The sequence below is a fragment of the Mauremys reevesii genome, unplaced genomic scaffold (assembly GCF_016161935.1).
Source record: "Mauremys reevesii isolate NIE-2019 unplaced genomic scaffold, ASM1616193v1 Contig24, whole genome shotgun sequence".
NCBI classification, from domain to species: Eukaryota; Metazoa; Chordata; order Testudines; family Geoemydidae; genus Mauremys; species Mauremys reevesii.
The window spans coordinates 555,372-567,920 of NW_024100834.1; positions in this window are offsets into that span (position 1 = coordinate 555,372).

Genomic DNA, 12,549 nt, shown 5'->3' on the forward strand with positions numbered 1-12,549 from the left:
TCATCTCATAACAAAAAATGATATATTGGAATTGGAAAAGTACAGAAAAGGGCAACAAAAATTATTAGGGGTATGGAACAGATTCCGTATGAGGAGAGATCAATAAGACTGAAACTTTTCAGCGTGGAAAAGAGATGACTAAGGGGGGATATGATAGAGGTCTATAAAATTATGACTGGTGTGGAGAAAGTGCATAAGGAAGTGTTATTTACTCCTTTTCATAACACAAGGACTAGGGGTCACCAAATGAAATTAATAGCAGCAAGTTTAAAACAAACAAAAGGCAGTATTTCTTCACACAATGCACAGTCAACCTCTAGAACTCTTTGCCAGAGGATGTTGTAGCCACCAAGCCTATAACAGGATTCAAAAAAGAACTAGATAACTTTATGGAGGATAGGTCCATCAATGGTTATTAGCCAGGATGGACAGGGATGGTGTCCCTACCCTGTGTTTAACAGAAGCTGGGAATGGGCGACAGGGGATGGATCACTTGATGATTACCTGTTCTGTTCATTCCCTCTGGGGCACCTGGCATTGGCCACTACCAGAAGGCAGGATACTGGGCTAGATGGACCTTTGGTCTAACCCAGTCTGGCAGTTCTTATGTTCTCATACTGCAGTGGTTTGCAGATGGCGACGTATCGGTGATATGCCATGACAGAGAATAAGGCAAGCTCAGATGTAGCAAAGAAAACAAAGAGAAAGTCCTGGGCATTGCATCCAGAATAATAAATTGATCTGCTGCTGGTTAGGAAATTGGCCGTGGATTTGGGGACTATGACAGATATGTGGCAAAGGTCTATGAAGGACAAGCAGATCAGGAAAAAGTCCATCAGAGAGTGAAGATGGTGGTTGTGGGCTACAACTGTGATAATAAGAAGATTCCCCACCAGGGCTGCAAGCTAAACAAAGTACAAAATCTGCAGCTCCTGAATGTCAGAGAATCCCAGGACAAAGAACTCGGTCATGGGGGTTCGACTGGACTTTTTCTTCCCCAGTAACTTGTGTGATGTCTGTGGAGGGAAGGAGAAGGGTGAAGGTTGGTATTTGAGTGGCAGAGGAAATGGCTGTGGTACAATGCTGCAGGTCCATTTTTACATGGTTCATTCACATTGGTTCCCAATACAACAGAGAGATTGAATCAAAATGAAAGGCCGGATTCCCAGCTGGTTCAAATCAGCATCATTCCAGTGGGGTCAATAGGTCAGATTCCCAGCTGGTGTGAATTTGCAGGGTGCTATGGAAGTGCCAGTTGACATGAGCTGAATGTCTGTGAATCATAGAGTCATAGAAGTTTAGGGTTAGAAGAGACCTCAGGAGGTCATCTAGTCCAACTCCCTGCTCAAAGCAGGACCAACACCAACTAAATCATCCCAACCAGGGTTTTGTCAAGCCAGGCCTTAAAAACCTCTAAGGATGGAGATTCCACCACCTACCTTGGTAACCCATTCCAGTGCTTCACCATCCTCCTAGTGAAATAGTGTTTCCTAATATCCAACCTAGACCTCCCCCACTACAACTTGAGACCATTGCTCCTTGTTCCGTCATCTGCCACCACTGAGAACAGCCGAGCTCCATCCTCTTTTGAAACCCCCTTCAGGTAGTTGAAGGCTGCTATCAAATCCCCCCTCACTCTTCTCTTCTGCAGCCTAAACAATCCCAGTTCCCTCAGCCTCTCCTCATAAGTCATGTGCCCCAGCCCCCTAAAAATTTTTGTTGCCCTCTTCTGGACTCTCTCCTATTTGTACACATCCCTTCTGTAGTGAGGGGACCAAAACTGAACACAGTACTCCAGATGTGGCCTCACCAGTGCCGAATAGAGGGGAATAATCACTTCCCCCAATCTGCAGGCAATGCTCCTACTAATGCAGCCCAATATACCGTTACCCTTCTTGGAAACCAGGGCACACTGCTGACTCATCTCTAGCTTCTTGTCCACTGTAATCCCCAGGTCCTTTTCTGAAGAACTTCCACTTAGCCAGTCGGTCCCCAGTCTGTAGCGGTGCATGGGAGTCTTCCGTCCTAAGTGCAGGACTCTGCACTTGTCCTTGTTGAACCTCATCAGATTTCTTTTGGCCCAATCCTCCAATTTGTCTAGGTCACTCTGGACCCTCTCTCTACCCTCCAGCATATCTACCTCTCCCCCCCAGCTTAGTGTCATCTGAGAACTTGCTGAGGGTGCAATCTATCCCATCATCCAGTTCATTAATAAAGATGTTGAACAAAACTGACCCCAGAACCGACCCCTTGGGCACTCCACCTGATACCGGCTGCCAAGTAGACATGGAGCCATTGATCACTACCCATTGAGCCCGACAATCTACCAGCTTTCTATCCACCTTATAGTCCATTCATCCAATCCATACTATTTTAACTTGCTGGCAAGAATACTGTGGGAGACAGTATCAAAAGTTTTGCTAAAGTCAAGATAAATCATGTCCACTGCTTTCCCCATATCAGATTGGTCAGGCATGACTTGCCCTTGGTGAATCCATGTTAACTGCTCCTGATCACCTTCCTTTCCTCCAAGTGCTTGAAAATCGTTTCCTTGAGGACCTGCTTCATGATTTCTCCAGGTACTGAGGTGAGGCTGATGGGTCTGTAGTTCCCCAGATTCTCCTTCTTTCCTTTTTTAAAGATGGGCACTATATTTACCTTTTTCCAATTGTCCGGGGGCTCTCCTGATCACCACGAGTTTTCAAAGATAATGGCCAATGGCTCTGCGATCACATCAGCCAACTCCCTCGCACCCTCGGATGCATTAGATCAGGACCCATGGACTTGTGCATGTCCAGCTTTTGATGCCTGATTGTATGTTTGTTCCTGTGTTGGGGCATCTCATTGCATAACCCCACCCTCCGATTTTCTTGCCCATGGAAGATTCTAGAGCTATGGTCCCTCTCTATCATCATTCCCAAATCCATGGCCAGCTCCCGCAGGTTGAGTTCTTATTCCAGATGGGTTGCCCAAATCTTTCTCCTCTTCTTCAGCAGAATTTGCCTCACTGACTCTCACAGTCAAATACCAATCTGTCTTTATGTCAAAATGATATTATTGTTAAGTCAAGTACTGGGTCTATCCTTTCTCAGATGTGACTAGACTAGTGGTCCCCAAACTGTGGGGCGTGCCCCTCTAGAGGATGTGGAGCAACATTCAGGGGGGCACGGCAGGGCCTAGTCCAGCCCCATGGTGGGGAGAGGAGTGAGCACCACCCAACCCTTCTCTGCCCCAGCCACAGCCCCCGCTTCCACCCCCAGCCCCAGCGTTGGCCCCTGGCCCCAGCTCTAATCCCAGTCCCAGCACCATCCCTAGCCTAAGCACCTGGCCATGGTTCCACTCCCGGCCCTAGAATCACCTGCAGCCCCTTCTCCTTTACTCCGTCTGCCTCCCCGCCAAGCTGCAGCCCTGTTCCCAGCCCCAGAATCGCCTCCAGCCCCTTCCCTTTTGCCCGTGTCTGCCCCCCTGCCGAGCTGCGTCCCCGCTCCCGGCCCCAGCTCCCAGGATTGGGGGGCGCATGTAACAGGCCTTTACCACCTACACCAAGATTATTACTAGGCTTTGCTGACATCAATTTTTGTTCTTTTATAACTGCGACAGATGATATCAGTGTTTATTTTTCAGCATTTTTTCCACTTTGTATCTATTTAAATGTTCACAGTTGTAGGAAATTATGGGGAAGGGGTCAGACAATAGCTACTTAATGACAGGAGAAGTTGAGATTCAACAAGCTGAAGTTTTATCATCATTGAAACACAAATTAGCAGCCTCATACATCCAAAGGAAGTGGCTCTAAGGAGTGCTCAGGCAGTACTTTTCTCACTTTGCCTGTCTGTACATTTTGATTATTATTGATGGAAATATTTGTTGTTGGCTGGTGTTTGTGCAGCACAACCCAAGTTTATTGACATTTAACCAATTAAAACCTGATCCTTCCAAGCCCACCTATAATGCAATGACAGCAGATAAGTAACTTCCACCAGTGTTTATGTCACTACCGAGTTTAGCCCAGAGTCTCTGGGCCAGAAAATCATCAGCATTACACTGCTGATTGATGTGAATGGAGCTACTCTACATTGGTGCTGGTCCAGCTGAGCTGAGAAATCGGACCCGCACAGCTCTGCCCCACTCCAGGGGAACTTTGGCATTATTAGGTCGATGTAGTTGGTGACTTACCACAGTGGAAGCACCATTCTACTGTAGACACTGACTGGCACTTACTAAGTTGGCATACGCTGCCTTGCTTACATCTGGGTGCACATACTCAGCTCATGGAAACTGGCATAGCCCTTTGCCAATTTATGCCAGCCAGGGATCAGTCCCCATTGATTCTAGTAAAATGACAGCCGATTTACACCCCAGCTGGAGATCTGTCCCATTGACTGCAGCGATGCAATGGCTGATTTAGATGCCCTGGGGATCCAGCCCTTGCTGTCCTTTCAATCTCTCTGACATACCCACAACCAAAGGGAATTCAACATTTTAAAAAATAGCATGCAGCTTTGGATCTGCAGCCAAAGGAGCCTTTTATCTTAGTGTTTTCTGCAGAAAGAAAGGATGTAAGTTGGGCCGTTCATTCCCATAGAGACTGAAGATCAGCTACAGAAAACCCCCAATAAACTGAGGTTCTCCCAGTGGGAATGGATCGCTCTGTCGCCATTAGAAGTTATGCTGTAATTAATCCCCAAGGACTAAGAACTAGGAAAGAGCAGAGGGGTTGGGAAAAAAAATGCGGATCGGAACCAGTGTAATGGGCTAGATCCCCAGGTGGTGTAAATTGAGGTAGCTCCATGAATGTCAGTGGGCCAAATCCCAGCCGGTGTAAATAGCCCTGACTACTGAGAAGCCAATGGAACTGTATCAATTTACAGCAGCCCAGGACCTGGCTCTTAGTTTTCAGTTTTTATCTCTGGGTACCTCTGAGTGACCAACTTCAAGCAGTCGGAGCTATGGGTTCCTCTGGTGGCTGCGTCCCAAGAGCTGCTGACATGATGCAGGAGAACAACATCTCTGTGCCCCTCTCCCCAGAGGTCATTAAGTGGCATTAACGAAGCAAGAGGCTGTTCCAGGAGATGTGAGGTTATGGAGGTTTATTTTTGCAACCTCCTGAGACCTCCTCTGAGCATCAGCCCTGCCTTGTTTTTAGCCAAGGGTCCTTCTAGGAATGCAGCCACTGTGCTGCTCCTCATCTGGGGGGTTACAGGCAACAAGGGCAGGGTGTTTTGCTCAGAGGTAAGATCAAAGCAGGGTTTATGGTCCTGGAGACGAGATTCAGCTATGTAGCCCCAAAGCAGGGACATCCTGAGCTATGTCCGCATCCGAAGCCTGCACAAGCCGGGATCAGTTCTAAAGTTGGGATGGGCATCAGTCCCAGTTCATCCTTCACCTCTCAAACAAGCCTGCCCAAGCAGGGGAGCAGGGAGCCCCTGTATGTGGAGTGGATCTCGGTCTGCTAGGAACTGCAGAGTGATTCGGCAACTCAGGACATCGAGCGATGGGACAGGGCAATGGCAGCTGGATAATAGAGTGATGGGTGCTAGATAGACAGACAGATACCATACAAACAATTCTGATACTTGAGAATCGAATGCATCACAAGCCGAGACAAATTCCACAAAGCTCAGCACAGTAAGTTTACTATTTCAGGTATAGATTTGAGGGGATTCATATACAGGGATATTGAAGACCATAAATGTGAAATTATAATCTGAACTCCTTTAGACTTCTAGTGTCAATTTAATGAAGACATCTGCTGCTGGCCAGAATTGTTTTCCCTCTCTGGAATATTATAAATTTTCACCATAAATACTGAATCTGCATTTTTTCCCCCATAGTTTTTGGAGAATTCAGCTGAAAACTTGAAATTCTAACCTGAATTTCTTTCAAGGATTTCTTTCTTTCCAAGAATAATCCAAATTTTCCAGGAAAGCAGACTAAGTCTTTGTTTAGCTAAACACCCAAATTTCCATCAAAAATAAACAAATTGAGGGTATGTCTACACTACGGGATTATTCCAATTTTACAGAAACCGTTTTTTTAAAACAGATTGTATAAAGTCGAGTGCACGCGGCCACACTAAGCACATTAATTCGGCGGTGTGCATCCATGTACTGAGGCTAGCATCGATTTCCGGAGCATTGCACTGTGGGTAGCTATCCCGTAGCTATCCCATAGTTCCTGCAGTCTCCCCCGCCCATTGGAATTCTGGGTTGAGATCCCAATGCATGATGGGGCAAAAACAGTGTCGTGGGTGATTCTGGGTAAATGTCGTCACTCAATCCGTCCTCCGTGACAGCAACAGCAGACAGTCATTTTGCGCCCTTTTTCCCTGGATTGCCCTGGCAGACACCATAGCATGGCAACCATGGAGCCTGGTTTGCCTTTTGTCACTGTCACCATGTGTGTACTAGATGCTGCTGACAGACACGGTACTGCAGTGCTACACAGCAGCATTCATTTGTCTTTGCAAGGTAGCAGAGACGGTTACCATCCCTATTGCACCGTCTGCCATTGTAAATTGGCGATGAGATGATGGTTATCAGTCATTTTGCAACATTTGCAATTGGAAATTGGTGATGATGGTTATCAATCCTTTTGTACCTTCTGCTGCTGTCATGGGTGCTCCTGGCTGGCCTCGCTGAGGTTGGCCGGGGGCGCATGGACAAAAATGGGAATGACTCCCTGGGTCATTCCCTTCTTTATGTTTTGTCTAAAAATAGAGTCAGTCCTGCCTAGAATATGGGGCAAGTGTACTAGAGAGCCAGAGAGCACAGCTGCTGCGGGTCAGAGCCCCAGAGATCCCTCAGAAATGATGAGCTGCATGCCATTCTAGGGGGTGCCCCTGCAACAACCCCACCCATTGCTTCCCTCCTCCCCCAACCCTCCTGGGCTACCGTGGCAGTGTCCCCCCATTTGTGTGATGAAGTAATAAAGAATGCAGGAATAAGAAACACTGAGTTTTTAGCAAGATAAAATGAGGGGGAGGCAGCCTGCAGCTGCTATGATAGTCCAGGCAGGATATTAAAGGGTGGGGAGGAGAGGAGCGCAGCCTCCTGCTGCTATGATAGTCCAGGGAGTACAGAATCGTCTTTAGACATGAAAGGGGGTGGGGGCTGATGGAACTCAGCCTGCAGCTGCTATGATGAGGACAGTTACCAAGCCTTTTGTACCATCTGCCGGGAATGACCGGGAATCATTCCCATTTTTACCCAGGCACCCCCGGCCGACCTCACCGAGGCCAGCCAGGAGCACTCACGGGCTGATGATGACAATGGCTACCAGTCATTTTGCACCACCTGCCACTGGGAAGGGGATGCTGGTGCTCAGTGCTGCAGCACCCCGTCTACCAGCAGCATGCAGTAGACATAGGGTGACATTGAAAAAAAGGCGAGAAACGATTTTTTCCCTTTTCTTTTGGGGGGCGGGAGAAGGGTGTAAATTGACGACATACACCCTGAAACACCTGGGAAAATGTTTTTGACCCTTCAGGCATTGAGAGCTCAGCCAAGAATGCAAATGCTTTTCGGAGACTGCGGGAACTGTGGGATAGCTGGAGTCCTCAGTCCCCCCTCCCTCCCTCCATGAGCGTCCATTTGATTCTTTGGCTTTCCGTTATGGTTCTCACGCAGCACTATGCTGAGTCCCTGCTGTGGCCTCTGTCTATCATAGCCTGGAGATTTTTTCAAATGCTTTGTCATTTTGTCTTCTGTAACGGAGCTCTGATACAACAGATTTGTCTCCCCATACAGCGATCAGATCCAGTATCTCCCGTACAGTCCATGCTGGAGCTCTTTTTGGATTTGGGACTGCATCGCCACCCATGCTGATCAGAGCTCCACACTGGGCAAACAGGAAATGAAATTCAAAAGTTCGCGGGGCTTTTCCTGTCTACTTGGCCAGTGCATCTAAGTTCAGATTGCTTTCCAGAGTGGTCACAATGGTGCACTGTGGGATACCGCCCAGAGGAAAATACCGTCGAATTGTGGCCACACTAACCCTAATCCAACATGGCAATACCGATTTCAGCACTACTCCCCTCGTCGGGGAGGAGTACAGAAACCGGTTTAAAGAGCCCTTTATATCGATATAAAGGGCTTCGTTGTGTGGACGGGTGCAGGGTTAATTTGGTTTAATGCTGCTAAATTCGGTTTAAACGTGAGTGTAGACCAGGCCTGACAGTTAGCTTGAGAAAGAGAAGGTACAGGGATGACTTGGCCACAGTCTATAAGTGTCTACATGAAGAATATAAATTGCAGATCAGGCCTAAGTAAATGATTCCATGTGAATTATCCATCCTCTCTCAGTAAGTAACCCCCACATTACATTTGGGAAAACAGAGGCACAGAGTGTTATGTATCTGGGCTTAGATCACAGGACCTCCAGTCTCTTGATCACCTGTATAGCCCCTGTTGCCTGGCTGCACTTGTTTAGGAGGGGATCCTCAAGGAAGCCTAAGAGAGTTAGGAGCCCAAGATATATGTTCTTTATAGACTCACAGACTTTAAGGTCAGAAGGGACCATTATGATCATCTAGTCCAACCTCCTGCACAACACAGGCCACAGAATCTCACCCACCCACTCCTGTAACAAACCCCTAACCTATGTCTGAGTTATTGAAGTCCTCAAATCGTGGTTTAAAGATCTCAAGGTGCAGAGAATCCTCCAGCAAGTGACCTGTGCCCCACGCTGCAGAGGAAAGCGAAAAACCTCCAGGGCCTCTGCCAGTCTGTCCTGGAAGAAAATTCCTACCCAACCCCAAATATGGTGATTAGTTAAACCCTGAGCATGTGGGCAAGACTCACCAGCCAGAAACCCAGGAAAGAATTCTCTGTAGTAACTCAGATCCCATCCCATCACAGACCACTGGGCATATTTACCTGCTAATAATCAAAGATCAATTAATTGCCAAAATTAGCCTATCCCATCATACCATCCCCTCCATAAATTTATCAAACTTAGTCTTGTAGCCAGATATGTCTTTTGCCCCCACTACTCCCCTTGGAAGGCTGTTCCAGAACTTCACTCCTCTAATGGTTAGAAACCTTCGTCTAATTTCAAGTCTAAACTTCCTAATGTCCAGTTTATAGCAATTTTTTCTTGTGTCCACATTGGTACTAAGATTAAATAATTCCTCTCAATCCCTGATATTTATCCCTCCGATATATTTACAAAGAGCAATCATATCTCCCCTCACCCTTATTTTGGTTAGGCTAAACAAGCCAAGCTCTTTCAGTCTCCTTTCACAAGACAGGTTTTCCATTCCTCAGATCATCCTAGTAGCCCTTCTCTGAACCTGTTCTAGTTTGATTTCATCCTTCTTAAACATGAGAGACCAGAACTGCACACAATATTCCAGATGAGGTCTCACCAGTGCCTTGTATAACGGCACTAACGCCTCCTTATCTTTGCTGGAAATACCTCGCCTGATGCAGATGGCTACGCAGATGGTGTCGGAGAGAAGGGTTTGGATTCTTTGACCATGGGATGGTCTTCCAAGAAGAAGGAGTGCTAGGCAGAGACGGGCTCCACCTCACGAAGAGAGGGAAGAGCATCTTTGCAAGCAGGCTGGCTAACCTAGTGAGGAGAGCTTTAAACTAGGTCCACCGGGGGAAGGAGACCAAAGCCCCGAGGTAAGTGGGGAAGTGGGATATCGGGAGAAAGCACAAGTAGGTGAGTGCAAGAGGGGAGGGCTCCTGCCTGATACTGGGACACCAGGACGATCAGTGAGTTATCTAACATGCCTATACACAAATGCAAGAAGCCTGGGAAACAAGCAGGGAGAACTAGAAGTCCTGGCACAGTCAAGGAATTATGATGTAATTGGAATAACAGAGACTTGGTGGGATAACTCACATGACTGGAGTACTGTCATGGATGGATATAAACTGTTCAGGAAGGATAAGCAGGGCAGAAAAGGTGGGGGAGTTGCGTTGTATGTAAGAGAGCAGTATGACTGCTCAGAGCTCGAGTATAAAACTGCAGAAAAACCTGAGAGTCTCTGGATTAAATTTAGAAGTATGAACAACAAGGGTAATGTCGTGGTGGGAGTCTGCTACAGACCACCAGACCAGGGGGATGAGGTGGACAAGGCTTTCTTCCAGCAACTAACAGAAGTTGCTAGATCACAGGCCCTGGTTCCCATGGGTGACTTTAATCACCCCGATATCTGCTGGGAGAGCAATACAGCAGTGCACAGACAATCCAGGAAGTTTCTGGAAAGTGTAGGGGACAATTTCCTGGTGCAAGTGCTGGAGGAACCAATTAGGGGAAAAGCTCTTCTTGACCTGCTGCTCACAAACAGGGAAGAAAGAGTAGAGGAAGCAATAGTGGATGGGAACCTGGGAGGCAGTGACCATGAGATGGTTGAGTTCAGGATCCTGACACAAGGAAGAAAGGAGAGCAGTAGAACAGAGACCCTGGACTTCAGAAAAGCAGACTTCGACTCCCTCAGGGAACTGATGGGCAAGGTCCCCTGGGAGAATAACATGACGGGGAAAGGAGTCGAGGAAAGCTGGCTGTATTTTAAAGAATCCTTATTGAGGTTGCAGGAACAAACCATCCCGATGTGTAGGAAGAAAAGTAAATATGGCAGGCGACCAGCTTGGCTTAACAGTGAAATCCTTGCTCGTCTTAAACACAAAAAAACAGTTTACAAGAAGTGGAAGATTGGACAAATAACCAGGGAGGAGTATAAAAGTATTGCTCAGGCATGCAGGACTGAAATTAGGAAGGCCAAATCACACTTGGAGTTGCAGCTAGCTGGAGATGTTAGGAGTAACAAGAAGGGTTTCTTCAGGTATGTTAGCAAAAAGAAGAAAGTCAAGGAAAGTGTGGGCCCCTTGATGAATGAGGGAGGGAACCTAGTGACAGAGGATGTGGAGAAAGCTAGTGTACTCAATGCTTTTTTTGCCTCTGTCTTCACAGACAAGGTCAGCTCCCAGACAGCTGCACTCTGCAGCACGGTATGGGGAGGAGGTGACCAGCTCTCTGTGGAGAAAGAAGTAGTTCGGGGCTATTTAGGAAAGGTGGACGAGCACAAGTCTATGGGGCCGGATGCGCTGCATCCGAGGGTGCTAAAGGAGTTGGCTGATGAGATTGCAGAGCCATTGGCCATTATCTTTGAAAAATCATGGCAAGCGAGGGAGGTCCCGAATGACTGGAAAAAGGCTAATGTAGTGCCCATCTTTAAAAAAGGGAAGAAGGAAGATCCAGGGAACTACAGGCCAGTCAGTCTCACCTCAGTCCCTGGAAAAATCATGGAACAGGTCCTCAAGGAATCAATCTTGAACCACTTAAAGGAGGGGAAAGTGATCAGGAACAGTCAGCATGGATTCACCAAGGGCAAGTCATGCCTGACTAACCTAATTGCCTTCTATGATGAGATAACCGGCTCTGTGGATGAGGGGAAAGCAGTGGATGTGCTATTTCTGGACTTTAGCAAAGCTTTTGATACAGTCTCCCACACTATTCTTGCCAGCAAGTTAAAGAAGTCTGGGCTGGATGAATGGACGGTAAGGTGGATAGAAAACTGGCTAGATGGTCGGGCTCAACGGGTAGTGATCAATGGTTCCATGTCTAGTTGGCAGCCGGTATCAAGTGGAGTGCCCCAGGGGTCGGTGCTGGGGCCGGTTTTATTCAATATCTTCATTAACGATCTGGAGGATGGTGTGGACTGCACCCTTAGCAAGTTTGCAGATGACACTGAACGGGGAGGAGTGGTTGATACGCTGGAGGGTAGGGATAGGATATAGAGGGACATAGACAAATTAGAGGATTGGGCCAAAAGAAATATGATGAGGTTCAACAAGGACCTTAAGCGAATCCACAGGTTCCATAGAGTCTCTATGGATAGAAATTTCATGCTCTAGTAAAAATATAACATTAGGGATCTATTATCGACCACCTGACCAGGACAATAATAGTGATGATGAAATGCTAAGGGAAATTAGAGAGGCTATCAAAATTAAGAACCCAATAATAGTGGGGGATTTCAATTATCCCCATATTGACTGGGAACATTTCACTTCAGGACGAAATGCAGAGATAAAATTTCTTGATACTTTAAATGACTGCTTCATGGAGCAGCTGGTACGGGAACCCACAAGGGGCGAGGCGACTCTAGATTTAATCCTGAGTGGAGTGCAGGAGCTGGTCCAAGAGGTAACTATAGCAGGACCGCTTGGAAATAGTGACCATAATACAATAGCATTCAACATCCCTGTGGTGGGAAGAACATCCCAACTGCCCAACACTGTGGCCTTTAATTTCAAAAGGGGGAACTATACAAAAATGAGGGGGTTAGTTAGACAAAAGTTAAAAGGTACATTGACTAAAGTGAAATCCTGCAAGTTGCGTGGGCGCTTTTAAAGACACCATAATAGAGGCCCAACTTCAATGTATACCCCAAATTAAGAAAAACTGTAAAAGAACTAAAAGAGCCACCATGGCTTAACCACCATGTAAAAGAAGCAGTGAAAGATAAAAGACTTCCTTTAAAAGTGGAAGTCAAATCCTAGTGAGGCAAATAGAAAGGAGCACAAACGCTGCCAA